This window comes from Microtus ochrogaster, chromosome 22 (genome assembly GCF_000317375.1).
Source record: "Microtus ochrogaster isolate Prairie Vole_2 chromosome 22, MicOch1.0, whole genome shotgun sequence".
NCBI classification, from domain to species: domain Eukaryota; kingdom Metazoa; phylum Chordata; class Mammalia; order Rodentia; family Cricetidae; genus Microtus; species Microtus ochrogaster.
In genome coordinates, this window is record NC_022023.1 from 32418842 (window position 1) to 32435364 (window position 16523).

General features: G+C 38.1%; 1 pseudogene; it reads right to left on the bottom strand.

Annotated features, from left to right (window-relative positions):
* Positions 1-3735: 3735 nt before the first annotated feature.
* Positions 3736-16523, bottom strand: part of LOC101995168 — a 68677-nt pseudogene continuing 55889 nt past the window's right edge.

The window sequence follows — 16523 nt, forward strand, 5'->3', positions numbered from 1 at the left end:
GCCTCCTCATTCAATTACATCTTTGGCAGCTTTCTGTCCTTCACTGTCTAAGCTTGACTTAGAACTTTGTACTTTAAAAAAAAGCATAGAAGCATCTCACAGAGTATCAGGAAATTAAAGATGGGAAACAGTTTATAGCTTCATATTTAGTTTGTGTTAGGCTTTGGTTTTCTCTTTTTTTAGGAATGAATGTATTCATGCAGATTTATAGTGTCGGGTAATGTAGAAAACAAAAATGCAAATGCAACAGAAGACAATAGAACAGGCACAGACAAGTGATGGAGAAATTCTCTGTATTCCTAAATCTCCTTGGTGGACAAGGAGATTCAGAATCATTGTATTCAGAATCATTCATGCATGCACAAATAACTGATGTTTGTTGATAGGACATTGAAATCAAGATGAAACACAGCTTTGTTGAGCAGCAGGAAGCACTTAGGTGCAGAGCATGACAATGGGATGTTCATCTTCGAAGACTGTTCAGCAGAGGAAGGAGGAAATAAGTGAAGGTGAGCTCTGAGTGCTGCTGCAGAAAGGGAACGGAAACACGGACATTCATAATGGAGACTTGCGAAGTGAGTGCAGTAAATGAGAAAGACAAATCTAATAAAATAGCCTTCTCCATAGTCTTCTCCACAGGGAAATTTTGTCTATGATGAAAGCTTTCTGTGCAGACTCTCTGCAGAGAAGCTGAGAAAGTGCAGACTTGAAGTTTGAATAGTGATAGGCATGCAGTTGCCACTAGAGAAGTGGGACAATGTCATTTCCATGATAATACAACCTTTTATAATTGAAATACATTTTCCAATACAATTTATTCTGACTAGGTTTCCCCTAGCCAACTCCTACTATTCACTCCTTGCCTCCCCACCAATTCACATCCATGCCCTTTCTTTCTTCTCCCAAACAAACAGGCATCTAGAAAACATAAGATAAGAAAATAAAAACAAACAAGAACAGCGCAAAACAAACAAATAGGAAAAAGTAGAACCAAAGAAAGGCTACAAGAAAGAAATACAGACACTAGACCCTGAGATACAGACATTCTTTCTCACAGATCCACCATTAAACATGAAACATGACATAATAATATGTAAGCAAATAGAACTGTAAGGTAAAGAGGAAGAAGGAAAATAAGAAGAGAAGAATCCCAGAACAGCATATGGTATCAAGAGACAAAACAACCTCCAAATACCATTGAGTTTTGTTTTTATGGGCCAGCCACTGCTGGGCAAGAGACCTGCACTTTAGTGTGATTTATATATGACAGACACAGCTTTTGAGAAAATTAATTTTTATTTGCAGGTGTTTATCAGTTGGAGAAAGCTTCTGGGTTAAAGATGGACGTTTGGGGCTACTTCTCTTGTCAGCTCTAGGACTCTATCTGGTGCAGCCAACCCTGTTCAGGCTGCCACATCCTTTGTGAGTTTATATGTGCATCAATCCTGTTATGTCTAGAAGGCCAAATTACTGTCCTCCATTGCCACTGGCTCTTACAATTTTTCTGCCTCCTCTTCTACAGGATTCCCCGAGGATAGGGGTTTAATGGAGACATCCTATTTAAGACTGATTGTTCCAAGTTCTCTCACCCTCTGCACATTGTCCCATTGTATATCCCTATATTTTTCTCATCTGATGCGGGAGGAAGCATGACTGATGATCCCTGAGAAGGACACTGACCTACGAATACATTGCAATGTCATTAGGAGTCACTTTACTGTTATATTCCTTTAGCAGAAGAGTAGTATTTTGTTTCTCCCTAGGTTCAGGGCCTATCTAGTCTCAAAGCCTTAGATACATAAGAAGTGTCGGGCCTGGGTTCTCTTTCATGGAGTGGGTTTTGCATCCAAAGATGTAATGGTTGGTTACTTTTACAACTTTTGTGCCACTACTACATCAGCATATCTTAGAGACAGATCACCAGTGTAGATCAATAGTGCTTTAGTTGAGTTGGTGTTTACGTTTCTCTTCTGGTAGTACAGAGAATACCTCCTGGGACCAAACACTAGTCAGTAGAGATGAAGGTTCTAGGTAGGCACCATCTTGACAACTCTGTGTTCAATGAATTAAATACATCACTTAAAAACTACACTGTCTTACCTACTACACTGTTTCTTTTTAAACATCTCAAGAACCTGTTAGGTAAGAATGACTACAATGTGTTTGTGTGTGTGTATGCCATATGATGTGATGAACAGGAAATCATCATTTTCTGATGATTTTATCAGAGCACACCTGGCTCTTATAGTGTGGATTTAAACATAGAAAATCAAAGCAAAATAAGGAAACAAGTCTGTTTGACACAGACACAGCTCTGAGAAGCAATACAGATACATAAGAGGATGTCTTTTCTCCATGGCATCATATCTGAATGTTTTAGGGAAATGGTGACTGTGTTAGAAGTCAGAAAGTCCTGGAAAGAAACTTCAATCTCCTGCCTCTCTCTGCAGGAAACACCCAGATCCCTGCATATAGTACTCTGTGGTAGAATCAGGAGGATGTGAGCCCAGAGAGGACAGCATATCAAGAACTCTCTATCTTTACTTATCTTTCTTCCATTTTCCAGTTCAGAGATGGGAAGCTGACCAGTGCTGAAGGAGAGGAAGCTTTTCTTAGACATTCTTGACTTTGTTCTTTCTTTCAGCAGCTGCTTCTAGGACATAAGACTTTGTGACCATGTGAAGTTTGTATGAGTTCTGACCTGACATTATACTTCCTGTACATGTATGTGTAGGAGAAAATCATAGATTTGAATCCAGATCCTTATTAAGGTATTTGTTGGCATCAACCCTGTTCCATTCACACATCAGTGTCCTCTATTAAGTAAGATTTGATTTTGGTCATCATCCCTTTAAGTAGTTGCTATTGCCTGACTGTACTCCATTCATAGGAGGATCATCAAGCATTATGAGCTGAATTCATTCTATGGTTTTATGACTAAACAATAAACATTTCACTGGTCTACTCAACACCTTTCACGGCCACCCTGAAGTTAAGCTTGTGCTTTCTTTCTTTCAGAGGGTTTTGTTATTGCTTTGTGTTTTCATTTGTTTTTCCAGAAAGAACTTAACTTGGGAGGATAGGAAGCAGAAGAGGCTCTCGAATTACTTGGGGAGGAGAAGAATGTGATTAAATATATTTAAATTTAAAAATTGTTTTAAGTAAAAAATATTAAAAAGGAAGTGACAAATTTTAATAGTATCTGTGATGTTCTATAATAATTTTTCATGCTCAACAGCATATTTTTTCCTAACAATATATATAGTTCATTATTCTAATTGCTCTATTTGTTTTTTTAAAGGATTTATTTACTTATTATGTATACAGTATTCCTTCCATGTATGCCTGCAGGCCAGAAGAGGGTACCAGATCTCATAGATGGCTGTGAGCCACCATGTGGTTGCTGGGAATTGAACTCAGGACCTCTGGAAGAGCAGTCAGTGCTCTTAACCACTGAGCCATCTCTCCAGCCCCCGCTCTATTTGTTTTTGAATTGAATGAATATTCTCAAATTTATGCATCCATTTTTTTTACCCATGGACAATAAGGTTTATTAAATTTTCCATAATTATTTATAATATAGTAACAAGCATGAATTTTTTTGTGGGTGTAGTGGATTTTATTGATGATATTCAAAAAAGTAGGCCTCCCTAAACCTCTTCTTCTTTGGGGGTTCTGGGATGGAAACTGTGAGGGAGATGCTCAGTGTTGGGTATAAGTTAGGACAAGGACTCCTTAGCAGCCCAGAATCGTTCTTGCTCTCATGTTGTTTCTGTGGTGTGTGATCCAGGGTTTTATCCCCTTGGAGGCCAGTTAGGAGATGAAGTCCACCACCCTCTCGCTGTAGCCATATTAATTGTCATACCAATAAATACCTTTACAAAGTTGGCATAAAGAACGCTGCCAGCCCAACATCAAAGATAGCAGAGTAGGTATCTCTGTTAAAGTTTCAGGAAACAGCCTGGTCCTCAGTGTGACCTGGGATGTCCTTTAGTAGACACCTGGATACTTACTTCACCATCCTCTTGATGTCTTATATCATATTGGCAGCTGTCTCCGGGTGACATTTCAGATCCATGTCAAGCATTTTATGGATAGGAACACAGAAGGCCATGCCAGTGAGCTTCTAGTTCATTTTGGGATGACCTTGCCTACAAACTTGGCAGCACCAGAGGAAGCAGAGATAATGTTCTGGTCCATTATGCCACAGCTTCCCAGGAGAGTCCATCACAGCTTTCTGGGTGGCAGTTATTGCATGGACTGTCATCATGAGTTCTTCCATAATGCCAGAATTGTCATGGATGACCTTGGCCAGAGGGGCTAAGCAGTTGGTGGTGGAGGAAGCATTGCTGACAATCTTGGGTGAATTGTCATACTTCTTATGGTTCACACCCATCATGATATGGAAGTGCCAACAAAGGCCAGAGACAATGACTCTCTGGGCCCCACCTTTCAAGTGGGCTTTAGCCCTTCCTACTGGTAAAGATGCCAGTAGACTTTACAACATACTCAGCACCAGCATCACCCATTTGATGCTAGAAGAAGGTAACAACTTTCCCATTAATGAAAACTTCCTATTCTCAGTTTTGATTGAGTATATATAATAGTTTACAAAGCTGTATATGAATATTTTCAACCCTCATAAATATTATCAAACTGAATAGCTAGAAATGTAATTACTACTGCTGTGACAATAATAGTACCTACATATAGTACCACCGATATATTTTGAGATTGCATTATTTTCTTATGTCTGTGTTGATAAATATTTTCCATTTAATTTTTGTTAAGCTGATAAGAGTGAAATTATATCTGCAAGACATACTTTTTATTTAAACATAAAAATAAAATACATGGATTCTATGAATAACATTATCCAGATACCATCACACATTAACTCACTTCACTATCTAATTACTTTTTATCATTAATATCACTGAATACTTATTTTCTTGTTAAGTTGTCCATATGAATTCAACTTTAAGACTTTCCTAGGAAAGGCAGAATTACACATATGGAACACATTGTAGTTCCTTACTCTGTTTCATGAAATCTGCTATTACACTGTATGTTCTTACATTTTAAATTCTCATATCATTTAGTTATTCTCATTTTCTATGATTTCTCCATTTGTTCTTAAAGGTATAGTCATTTCATATGACATGAGTTTTTTTAGAATGTTATTTCAACTAGAAATGGACAAGCACATCATCTTTAGGGGCTTGTAGACATAATGCCATGATTTAGATATGGATGATCACTCCTATTCATGGGTTCATGTGATTAATGCTTGCTTCTCAAGGTGGTGGAAAATTTTGTTTGGGTTTAACAGGAAAAGCTTAGAGGATTGTTGTAACATGAGGGCCTGCATGTAGGGGTTTCTTTCCTGCCCAGTTCCCACAGCCAGTGTCTGCCTCGTTCCCCAGCCATTCTCTGTGTGAGAAAATTACACAGAGAGTCTACATTAGATATAAATGGATTGGCCCATTAGCTCAGGCTTCTTATTAGCTCTTATAACTTATATTGCCCATTATTAGCCCATTGTTATTATTATCTGTGTTAGTCACATGGCTTGGTACCTTTTTTGGTGGGGTAGGTCACATCTTCCTTCTTCAGTGTTTGGGCAAGACTAGAGAGGAATGGCTTCCTCCTTCCCAGAATTCTCCTGTTCTCATTGACCTGCCTCTACTTCCTGTCTGGTTGTCCTGCCTATACTTCCTGCCTGGTTACTGACCAATCAGTGTTTATTTAAAACATAATTGACAGAATACAGAATTGTCCCACACTACTTTTCCCCTCTTCTTTTTTTAAGCAAAGGAAAATAACCATAGTCCATTTTTTGGGGGGGGGGAATGTGAGCATAGTATTCCAGGCTACTTCCTGCTGGTTGGGGGTGCTAATAATCTTATGGGGACCTGAAGAAAAATCTGAATTATGTCCAAGTCCTGACTGGAGTATCCTGTGAGTCTTGATCATCTCAGGGGGCAGTCTTGAATCTGTTCTGGATGTAGAACTTAGACATCAGGGCCATCTGTTCCTACCGGAGATTTCTCAGGTGGTCTTCCTTAATCAAACTTGATTTTTCTTAACTCAGAATGAATTCACAGCCTCTCATTTCCTGTGGAAACAAAAGCAAAATCTCTTCTCCAAGGTAACATATCTTTTGACTTCAATTTTGAAGTCGAGGTATTTTCAAAATATCTATCTTGTATTAATATAGTAGCATTTATAACCAAATATCTTTTAGCAGCTGTTGTTCTTTCCTCAGCATTCAAACAATTCAAAGAGAACATAATAACATATGGTATCCAGACTCTCTATGTATTTTTCATCTTTGCATGGCTTTATTTTAACCTCTATTTCTTTTATTTTTAATTTTTGGCTTTTTGAGACAGGGTTTCTGTGTATCTTATACTGGAACTCACTCTGTAGACAAGGCTGTTCTTGAACTCACAGAGACCTGCCTGTCTCTGTCTCTCAAGTGTTGGGATTGAAGGCATGTGCCACCACATCTTGAACTCACAGAGGCCCATCTACCTCTGTCTCCTAAGTGTCAGGATTAAAGGTGTGTACCACCACACCCAACTACTCTCTCTTTTTTATTTTAAGGATTTTAACCTTTTCTTTACTCTCCCAAGCTTGCATATATTTTTAACACACTGCAAACCATTTAGAGGTTTTCTTCATTTTTGAATCTCTCTTTACTGTGTATTTCTCCCTTTTTAACCACATGAGTCTTTAATTTGCTAAGCAGTATGGGTAGGATTAAAGCCATGGCTTTGAAGACTAGATCCAGCCTATTCCTTAGCTTTCTGAAATTCCAGGCTCATGGCAGAGGTACCGGCTGGAGCCCTGTTTATTGCCACAACTCTGTGGAATTTTAAGGTCCCTGCCAGCAAACAAGCTACAGCAGTGTGCTCACAAACCAGATTCAAATGTTCTGTAGTTGGACAGCCTGAAAGAGTAAGAGTTTGCCTGGGCAGGATGGCCCAGAAAGCCGGCATTTTAAAATGGCATAGCTTTTTTTTCTGCTATCACTAAAACCAAAAAGCATGTGTCAGCTTTTATAAACACCACTTAAGTGTTTCATGGCAGGACCACTTAAAGAGCTGCAGAGTTTTGCAGCTAAAGCTGAGTCAGGAAGCATCTCTTAAATGAGAGTGCTTGCCTCTAGCAAGCAGAACCGATCTGAAAAATTGCTGCTACCATGAAGCCATGTTTTACTCTATTGTTATGTCTAGAATTACTTGCCAAGCTCTCTCAGGTTTTATGTAGATGCAGTTTTCCACATGGGTGCCATTCAGTATTTTGGAAGTATGGAATCATTTAGTCAGATTTTGGGAGACTCTGTTTCAAGACCACCTCTAGGTTATGCAAAAAAACAAATCTATGAATACCGTGAAGGCTAAATTTTTCTATCTGAGGGGTAGGAAAAATGCACATATGCCTCCGAGGTAATTTTCCCTTTTACTTCATCTTGAAAAATCTGTCTCTACATACATAGGTACATTCTCCATACAGCTATCTACCTCTTCCACACAGCCACACATTCCTACTCACAGTTACATCTCTTTACACAGTTCTCTCTCTACAGCTCTTTATACCACTCTCCCAATAGAGCTCTTTCCACAGCTCTCTCTTACACAGCTCTCTCTGACATAGCTTTCCCACATTTCTCTCTCTGTCAGTCACATGTCTCTCTCTTCTCCCACACCAAAAACTCTGGACAAATATGAATCACATCTTCAGGGTCATGAAGTATTTCTTGAGTAACCAATAAGAGACAGAGATATTCTAATACAAATAAGGAATCACACGGTTTCTCTCAGTCTCGAGATGTCACACGACGAGCCAGTGATCAATGCCTGGCCATGCACATATCCTGAGAGACATCATGGAGAGTAACATTGAAATTCAGAGCTTACACATGAAACGGTTAGTTGGCTGAAACTTGAGTGGTGGGGAGTATATGCAGAAAGTCAGTTGCTACAGGGCCTTGTGTCTATCAGAGTTGCTTTATCCCTGACCTTTCTTTAACAGACAATTGGAAACTTGTCCTGTGTGTTCTCTGCAGGGACAAATAGTCTGTTTTGAATTTGTTCTGAGGTCTAAAATTAGTTGCTTTGTGACTAAGAATACTGTTATTTTCCTATGTTAGTTATGAAAAATATCCTATTCATCAAAATTATACAGATTAGGCAGGAATCATCTTCCTGATCATCCACAGGTATATGCATGCCCAATAGATGGAATATTTTCATAATACACACACAAGCAGTGGGAAAACACCCATAGCTGTGTTTAACATAGATGTAGTGGCACATGAGAAAAACTACAGATAGAAGCAACTGGTCATTTACAGTCAGTGTTCCCACTGGAATTTTCCAAGCAGGGCTCTCCATCAGAGAGTTATTTGTCTGGTGGGTTACCTGGTGAATAGTTGTCACCTGCTGTATATTCCATGGCCCTGGGATCCTCAGATTTCAGGTTGGAGAAATGGCCCAGTGTTGAAAGTGTCTACTGCTCTTGAAAAGGACCATGTTTTTTTCATAATGTGTAAAGCAGTTCACAGCAATCTGTAACTCCAGCTTGAGGGGAATCTAATGCCTTCTTTCTCCTTTGTAGGTGTCTTCATTCATTTGCACATATTACCCATATTTTTAGTTAATACTTTAAAAAGAATATATACAGATGTAAAATACATATAGGAAACTTTTTATGTTATCCACTAAAAGTTAAAATTAAAAAGGAATACAATATGATACCAGAATATAGGATATATATTAGGATATAATATAAAATATAAAAATTCTAGTCCACAATAATATAAAAACACTGATAGCACCAACTTCTGCTGAGAAAGAGCAACAGGAGGGCTCATGTACTGTAGGCGAAATAAGAATTTATTCAAGAACTTAAAAAGCCATGTAAAATTTCCTAAAAGTACAAAAAGGAGACTTAATCAAAAAGCACAGTGTCAAGTTATTTAGAATTCATAAAATTAGTAAAAAACCCACATCCTATATATAACTTTACAAAAGCAACTATGATTGAAGTTAATAACAGTGTATTTTCCTAGCACAGATAAGGCTCTGGGATCAATTACCAGCAACTCAGAAGCCATATAACAAAAGCTGGAATTACTGATTCTCTTTGCCCCATCTAGGAGTGTATAAAATGTTCTGTGTATGTAAGTGAATGAGAAAACAATGGAACATCCATATAAAGTGAATTATTAATCATCATTAATAATTAATGGGCCCACTTTGAGAAGACACAAAAGAAGCCTAAATGAAAACTGGATGAAGTTAATCTAATAGAGCCACATGTTGGGTCAAAGTAACAACACAAAGTATTGGAAGACAAAAATCTACAGTGACAGAAATTAATGATTACCAGGAGCAATGGCAGGAAATGAGAGAATATAAGATGATTTTTAGCACATCAACACTATTCTGTATGAAATTATAAAGATAAAGTTAATGCCACTCTGACCTGTATTCCAGCCAAGCAGATTTCATAGCATGTTCACTGTCACATCCATCACTGTGAGGCTCCGGTGATCTTAATCAATTCCCACCAGAGGCTCTGCCACCACAAGTGGCAGGAGGTCCAGAAACTTCAGTCCTTGTGGGACCCACCATAGCCATGCCAGTACTAGGACAGGGATTTTCAGTTGTTTTACTAAGTCTCAAGAACCAGGACAAGTCCACACTCCAGGGGAAATTTGTTATAAACTTCTTGACCAAGGTATTGCAGCTTCCATATTGTAGCTGACAAGCAGAACACCTGGAGTAGAGGTTATAGTACTAAATACCAACAGACAAAAGACACCCACATCGTAACCTTGCTATGAATTAGCTAGTATCTTAAAGCTACAGACATCTCTACTGAAAAAGGAAGACAAGTAGACAAAGGAGAAAAAAAAGCCTCATTTAACAAACTAAGTGCTGTTGTACAAATCTCAAATAGAAAAATGAAATCTAAAAGGTTATGATATGTGGAATATCTGTTTGCTGTGGAAATAGAATCATGGTTAGAGATGGTGTTGGCAGTTTCAGACCTGCTGACATAAATGAACAAAATCTGGTAATATAAACTAATGACTTGCATGCTTTTTCTTTACCCTGTCTCATTCCTTACTGGTAGGATCAATCTTTTCAGTATTTGGGTTCTGGTTCAGTGAGCCAGAAAAGTAACTTTGTAGTATCAGAATGTCATCCAACTGTATATTTACTTTATTGTAAATAATGGTGAACAGTGGTCAATAAATAGTTTTATAATTCCTTTAAAAAAATTTCAATGAAAGTAACAGTCCTTGAACTCACAGAGATCCATCTGCATCTGCTTCTTGAGTTATGGATTAAGGCATGTGCGACCAGACTCAGCAGAATATAGATTTTTGATCACTTAAGGTTTTTATTTTTTATTGTTTTTATTGAGCTCTGTATTTTCTTCCCTTCCCACTCTTGCTCCTCCCCCTCTCCTCCTGCCCTCTTTCATCAACCCTGTGCTCCCAATTTACCAGGGGATCTTGTCTTTTTCAACTTCCCATGTACATTAGATCCAAGTACTGTTTCCCTTAGGGTTCTTTTTGTTGTCTGTGTTTTCTGGGATTGTGAATTGGAGGCTGTTTTTTCTTTCCTTTATGTCTAAAAGCCACTTATGAGTGAGTACATATTATATTTGTCTTTCTGGGTCTGGGTTACCTCACTCAATATGATGTTTTCTAGATCCATTCATTTGCCTGCAAATTTTAAGATGTCATTATTTTTTCTGCTGTGTAGTACTCCATTGTGTAAATGTACCACATCTTCTTTATTCTTTATTCAATTGAGAAGCATTTAGGTTGTTTCCAGGTTCTGGCTATCACAAATAATGCTGCTATGAACATAGTTAAGTACATGTCCTTGCGGTATTATTGAGCATACTTTGGGTATATATCCAAAAATGGTATTGCTTGGTTTTGAGGTAGGTTGTTTCCTAATTTTCTGAGAAATCGCCATACTTATTTCCAAAGTGATTGTACCAATTTGCACTCCAAATAGCAATGGAAGAGTGCTCCCTTTACCCCATATCCTTTCCAGTATAAGCTATCATCAGTGTTTTTGGTTTTGGCCATTTTTAGAGGTATAAGATGGAATCTCAGAGTTGTTTGGATTTGCATTTCTCTGATGACTAAGGATGTTTCAGCCATTTTAGATTCATCTGTTGAGAGTTCTGTGTTTAGGTCTGTACCCCATTTTTTAAATTGAATTGTTTGTCTTTTTGATGACCAATTTCTTGAGTTCCTTGTATATTTTGGATGTCAGCTCTCTATTCCATGTGAGGTTGGTAAAGATCTTTTCCCATTTTTTAGGCTGCTGTCTTATCTTGTTGACTGTCCTTTGCCTTACAGGAGCTTCTCAGTTTCAGGAGTTCCCATTTATTAATAGTTTCTCTCAGCATCTGTGCTTCTTATGTTATATTTAGGAAGTGGTCTCCTGTGCCCATGAATTGAAGACTACTTCCCACTTTCTCTTTTATGAGGTTCAGTGTGGTTGTTATTATTTTAAGGTCTTTGATCCATTTGAACTTGAGTTTTTTTTTTTTGCATGGCAATAGATATGGATCTGTTTTCATTCTTCTACATGTTGATAGCCAGTTATGCCAACACCATTTGTTGAATATGCTTTTTCCATTGTATATTTTTAGCTTCTTTTCAAAAACCAGGTGATTGTAAGTATGTGGATTAATATCTGGGTCTTTGATTTGATTTCATTGGTCTTCCTGTCTGTGTTTATGCCAATACCAAACTGTTTTCAATATTGAATCTCGGTAATAGATTTTGAAGTCAGGGATTGTGATGCCTCAAGTTTCTTTATTGTACATGATTGTTTTTGCTACTTGGCATTTTGCTTTTTCTTTTTTGGTTTTTCGAGACAGGGTTTCTCTGTGGCTTTGGAGCCTGTCTTGGAAATAGCTCTGTAGACCAGACTGGTCTCGAACTCACAGAGATCCACCTGCCTCTGCCTCCCGAGTGCTGGGATTAAAGGCGTGCGCCACCATCGCCTGGTTGGCATTTTGCTTTTTCATATGAAGCTGAGTATTGTTTTTTTTTGAAGTCTGTGGATAATTTAGCTTGGATTTTGATGGGCATTGCATTGAATTGGTAGATTGCTTTAGGTAAGACTGCCATTTTCACTATGTTAATTCTACTTACCCAAGAGCATGGGAGATCTTTCCATTTTCTGGCATCTTCCTTAATTTCTTTCTTCAAAGACTCAATGTTCTTATCATATAGGTCTTTCACTTGTTTGGTTAGACTTACTCCAAGATATTTTATATTATTTGTAGCTATTGTGAAGGATGACACTTCTCTGATTTGTTTCTCAGCCCATTTATCATCTGTGTAAAGGAGGGCTACTGATTATTTTGAGTTAATCCTGAGTCCTGTTATATTACTGAAGGGATTTATGAGTTGTAGAATTTTCTTGGTAGAATTTTTAGGGTCACTTATGTAAACTATCATATCATCAACAAATAGAGAGAGTTTGACCCCTTTACCAATTTTTACCCCCTTGATCTCCCTTTGTTGTCTTATTGCTCTAGCTAGAACTTCAAGTTCTATATTGGATAAATACAGAGAGAGTGAACAATTTTGACTTGTTCTTGATTTCAGTGGGATCACTTTGAGTTTTTCTCCATTTAGTTTGATATTGGCTGTTGGCTTGCTGTATATTTTCTTTATTATTTTTAGGTATGTTTCTTGTATTCCTACTCTCTTGAAGACATTTTTATGAAGGGATTTTGTATTTTGTTGAAGGCTTTTTCAGCATCTAATGAAATGTTCCTTTTTTCAGTTTGTTTATATAGTGGATTATATTGACAGATTTTCATATGTTGAACCATACCCGCATTTCTAGGATAAAGCCAACTTTGTCATGGTGGGATAATTTTTCTGATGTATTCTTGGATTCTGTTTGCCAGTATTTTATTGAGTATTTTTGCATCTATGTTCATGAGTGAGATTGGTCTGTACTTCTCTTTATTAGTAATGCCTTTGTTAGGTTTGGGTATCAGGGTAACTGTAGCCTTGTAAAAAGTTTTGGCAATGTTCCTCCTGTTTCTATTGTGTGGAACAATTTGAGAAGCATAGGTATAGCTCTTCTTTGAAAATCTTATATCATTCTGCACTGAAACCACCTGGTCCTGGTTTTTTTTTGGTTGGGAGACTTTTGATGACTGTTTCTATTTCTTTAGCAGTTACAGGTCTATTTAATTTGCTTCTCTGGTCTTGATTTAATTTTGGTAAGTGCTATTTATCCAGAAAATTTTTCTTTTCCTTTAGGTTTTCCAATTTTGTGGAGTATTTTTGAAGAATGACCTGGTGATTTTCTGGAGTTCCTCTGTGTCTGTTGTTATGTCACCCTTTTCATTTCTGATTTTGTTAATTTGGATTCAGAATATAGATTTTTAAAGTATGCTGCTGTCATCCCATGGATTTCCTCAGTTTCTGTTATGACATCTCTATTTTCATTTCTGACTTTCTTAATCTGGAAATTCTTTCTCAATCTTTTTATTAATTTGTATAAGTGTTTGTTAATCATATAGATTTTCTCATAGAACCAAGTCTTTTTCAATGACTATTAGTATTGATTCTTTCTTTTGTTGTTGTTAGGTTCTATTTTACCGATTTGCCATATAGTTGATTATTTCTTCCCATCTACTCTTTAGACACATTGCTCATTCTTGTTTTCCTAGAGCTTTCAGGCTTATAGTTAAGAACGTCATTATTTCAGGTTTTTTTTTATGTAGGTGCTTGGTACTATTAAGTTGCCTTAAAAAGCTACTTATTGTTTTTTTATGGATTTTGTGTCATATATCCTGATCCCACTCATCTCCCTGCTCCCTCACCTCTGCCCTCTGCCTTTGTGACCTCCCCATCCTAACCCTCCCCCAAATTTAAAGAATAGCCAAGAAACAAACCAAAACTGAAAAACACCCATAGAAACCCAAAACCAACTAATCAAAAAAAAAAAAAACCCAAAAAGTCTCAGTGTGGAAGCTGTAGTGTAGATCTTGAGTCACACAGAATACCTTTAGTTCATACCTCTTTACTTATAAGTGTTTATTGTAACAGATCATTGATCTCACTCTAGGTCTCTGAATTCTGCTACCCTTCCAATACCAGGCTCGTCCTAGACATCCTATTGTCCTGTGTCATGGAGACGCTATGGCTTTGGATCAGCAGGTCCAGACCCTTCACATTCTCCGTCAGTTAATAGGATATTGGAGTGAGCTAACTCATAGCCCTGGTTCTGGGCTTGGATGGTAGCTGGGTTTGCCAACTCACCAGTTTTCCCTCATCAACACTACCATGGAGAGTTCTCCAATATTGCCCCAGTTAGCTCATCCAATGCATCAGGCAATGAGAAGGACAAGTTCACCTGCTCTCAAGTTCCCACACTCACATCACCCAGACTGGCTCTGCTATTTTACCCAGGCATGATACATAGCCCACTCTCCTGACTGCTGCTTCTAGAACTGCCTACATTATGTCCCTTAGATTTGGGTATGTTGTATTTTCATTTTCATTCAGTTCTTAAAAGCTTTAAAATTTCTTTTTGAAGTCTGTCAGGTCCCAATTTTCAGTTAGTAGTAAGTATTTCAGTTTCCATAAGTTTGCTGTTTCTACTGTTGTTAATATACAGCTTTAATTCATGGTTCTCAAGTAGGATTCAGTCTGTTGTTTTAGTTTTCTTTTATATGTTGAGGCTTGCTTTGTGTTATAATGTGTGGTCAAATTAGCAGAAAGTTCCATGGGCTGTTGAGAGAAGAGTATATTTTCTTTTTTTTAATTTTAATACATTTAAAAATGCTATCTTTCCTCATTTTACATACCAAATCCAGTTCCTCCTTCCTACCCTCTTTCTGCTCCCTCAACTTTCACCCCTACTCCCACTTCAACCCTGTCTACTTCTCAGAGAGGGTAAGATTTCCCATGGGGAATCAACAAAGTCTAGTACATTGCTTTGAAGCAGGACCAAGGCCCTCCCCACTATATCTAGGCTGAGCAAGGTATCTATCCAAAGAGAATGGGTTTCAAAATCCCAGAGCAAGAACAAGGGATAAATCCTGGTTTCACTGCTGTGGTCCCACAGTCTGCTCCAGCCATAGAACTGCCACCCACATTCAGAAGGCCTAGCTTGGTCCTATGCTTGTCCCCTCACTGGCAGGTTTGGGTTGGAAGGCTTCCACTAGCTCAGGTAAGCTGTTTCTGCAGGAGTCCCTATCATGGTCTTGACTTCTTTGTTCATATTCTCTTCCTCCCTTTCTTCAACTGGACTTTGGGAGCTCAGTCAAATTCTGCAATGTGATTCTCTGCCTCTGCTTCCATCAGTTGCTGGGATTAGGTTCTGTGATGACACTTAAGATAGTTATCAATCTGACTTCAGGAAAGGCCAGTTTAGGCACCCTCTCCACTATTGCTGGTCTTAGCTGGGGTCATCCTTGAGGATTCCTGGGAATTATCTAGTAGCAAGTTTCTTGCTAGCCCCATAATTTCTCCCTCAATCAAGATATGTCTTTTTTGTTTTCCATTTCTGTCCTTCCCCTGTGTCCACCATTCCATTCCCTCTAGTTCTCCTCCCCCATTCTTTCTCCCCTCCTCCTACCGTTCTTCTTTCCCTACTCCCCCCACCATGTTCTTACTTTTCTCAGGAGATCTTGTCTATTTCCCCTTCCAGGGAGATTTATGTATGCTTCTCTTAGGGTTCTCCTTATTACTTAGCTTCTCTGGGGTCGTGGACTATAGGCTCCTTATCCTTTGCTTTACAGCTAGTATTTATCTATGAGTGGGTACATACCATGCTCATCTTTCTGGGTCTGGGTTACCTCACTCAGAATGGTTTTTTCTAGTTCCATAATTTGCATGAAAATTTCAGGATGTCACTGTTTTATTACTGCTGAGTATACTCCATCCTATAAATGTACCACATTTTCCCCCCGTTCTTCAGTTGAGGGGCATCTAGGTTGTTTCCAGGTACTGGCTATTACAAATAATGCTGCTATGAACATTGTTGAACAAATATCCTTGGAATATGGTTGAAATTCTTTATATTATATACCCAAGAGTGGTATTGCTGGGTATGGAGAACTACCATAATAATTTTCAGAGTGGTTATACAAGTTTACACTCCCACCAGCAATGGAGAAATGTTTCCCTTACTCTGAACCCTCTCCAGCATAAGCTGTCATTGGTATTTTTGATCTTAGTCATTCTGACTGATGTAAGATGCCATCTCAGAGTCATTTTTATTTGCATTTCTCTGATGGGTAACGATGTTGAATATTCCTTAAGTGTATTTTGGCTATTTGAGATTCTCTTGTGCCTTTTTATAGGTGAGTTGAGTCCATTGACATTAAGTGATATTAAAGACCAGTGGTTGCTAACTCCGGTCACTTTTTTAGTCGTAGAGTTTGTGTGTTTCCCTTCTTTGAGTTGAGTTGGTAAAGGGACTCTAGATGTCTGAGTTATTGTG